A 2,437-nucleotide genomic window follows, 5' to 3' on the forward strand; every position below is an offset into this window, starting at 1 on the left:
ATGTGGCACAACCTGATTGGACAATAATTAAGTTGGTCACATGGGAAAAAGAAGAAAATATTTCTTCTTCGTTGAAACTAAGGTCCAAGAACAACAGAGCCATGGTGGTCTTCTCTACTTTCTTCTTCGTCTAAAATTACATCTTTCTTCTTTGTTTTGAGCTTCTATTGCACAACATCTGCATAACCATAATAATCTTCTCTCTTTCACCACTTGTTTAGACCGTTAGGTGATCCTCATATGTCCTCACAATCAGGGACGGAGGGACGAAGGGAATAGGATAGGCCTATCCAGACATTTTTTTTTGCAAGCCTTCCCCTATAAACATCTTTCATTATTCTTCTTTACAACCCTTCCCTTATTAGTCAATAATACAAAACACATTATAAACTATCTCCTATTTAAGATTCCAACTCCCATATTTGATTCCATCCAAACACTAATTTAATATTTATTTGTTGGACATAAAATAAATCACCTTTAACATTTTGATTAAAAAAAAATCTCAGCATTAAACCCGTTCACTTTTAATTAAAACAAAAATCTTCGTTGATCTTTCTTTTACAGTGCAACCTAGTAGCAAGAGTCCAAGATTAAAAAGCTATTATTCTTCTCATTTCTTGAAATTTCATATCCATTTTTATATAAAATTCAAATTAATTCAACAAAAAACAATACTATCTTAGTTTCTATAATTTTTAGGTTGTTTCTCGTCTATCTTTCATCTTACTTAAGTGTTAAGAGTTTAGACCTTTTGATTAGTTCTTCTTATTAAATTTAATAGTATGGGCAATGAGGTTATCATGCAATGATTTTAAAATAAGAACATTCGTGAGCGACAATTATGATTATTGAAAAAATAAAATATTATTGATGCATGTGTTATTATGATGTTTTGATTAGTAGTTTTGTAACTGTTATTCATCATATATTTGCATTTGTGAAAGGCCCCCTCACATGAAATCCTGACTTTGCTACTGCTCACAATTACTTCTTCGGACTCATGGGTGGTCTCGAGACCATCTGGGTTCATGCAATGATCCAACACCGGTCGTATGTACTATAAAGCCCAACAATGAAAAGTAATAGACGTTTGGAAATTTTGAAATTGGAGTTGAGTTTCACACATCATTTTTAGTTTCTCATACACTCTTCTTTATTTATGGTAAAAGATATAATTAAACAGGGATGTGCAATAAAGTAAAAAAAAAAATGTATAGTTATCATTTTTCTTTTAAAATATAATAGAGACACCTTGTAATAAAAATAATATATGCAATATAATAAATAGACACAGAAGTAATAATAAGTTAGTAGTATTGGAGTGGCTATTGCCCATAACAATAAGTCAATAGTTCAAAATTTTATGTGTACAAATTTGACAATATATTTCAGAACTTTAATAAATCAATTATATAATATAAAACATTAACCAGTATGATGTGGTTTAGTGGTTGGGGATGAATTTCAGTTATGTATTCAACATGGTACATCTTGGGTTGAAATGCTTCTATGAGCCTTTGCGGGCCTCGAAAATGTGTACTGCCGTGGCAAAACCACCATATGGTACCCTTTTTAAAGAAATAAAGAAAATATATAATATAAAACATTGGGTCTACAACTAAATGAGGCATTTGAATCTTTTTGTTTTTTTAACAAACGATATTATCATCTACACTAAAACATTAACCAGCATGATGTGGTTTAGTGGTTGATGATGAATTTTAGTTCTGTATTCAACATGGTACATCTTGGGTTCGATTTCTGGCGCTGGGTTAATTAATCATATAATGGTCGCCAAAAGGAGGGAGGCTGAAATGCTTCTATGAGTCTTTGCTGACCTCGAAAAAGTAGAATGTCATGACAAAACCACAATTTGGTATCCTTTTTAAAGAAATGAAGAAAATATATAATATTAAACATTGGGTCTACAAATAAATGAGGCATTTGAATCTTTTTTTTTTTTTTTTTAACAAATGATATTATCTACATTAAATAAGAGAGAATGAGCTTAGCTTCAAAATGGATTAGCAATAATGTGATTCAAATTCGTTTTTGGCAAGAATCGAATCTAAGACATCTTACTTACAAGTGAAGAGAAATACCAATAGACTGTAATACTAATTGTTCATTTGAATCCTTTAAAATTCTAAAACTTAATATGGACGCATGGAAAAAGAAGGATATGTAAAAATGGTGGACATGGCCTATGTTTGACCCAATCAATTATGAAACTCTAAAATAGTCATTACGTATTTATTTATTAAAGTGTACGAGTGTTAGATTGCATTAATTAAAATTTCAAAATGACCAATGAATGAGGTCGGACACTACAACACTTCCAAAATCATGCATCTTGTTTCAACAGATGGTGCGAGCCAAATCATGTGTAGGTTCTCAAAAAGCACGTACAAGTTACGTATAAACATCAAATCGA

The sequence above is a fragment of the Pyrus communis genome, chromosome 4 (genome assembly GCF_041283825.1).
Source record: "Pyrus communis isolate YQ-2024b chromosome 4, ASM4128382v1, whole genome shotgun sequence".
Taxonomy (NCBI): Eukaryota; Viridiplantae; Streptophyta; class Magnoliopsida; order Rosales; family Rosaceae; genus Pyrus; species Pyrus communis.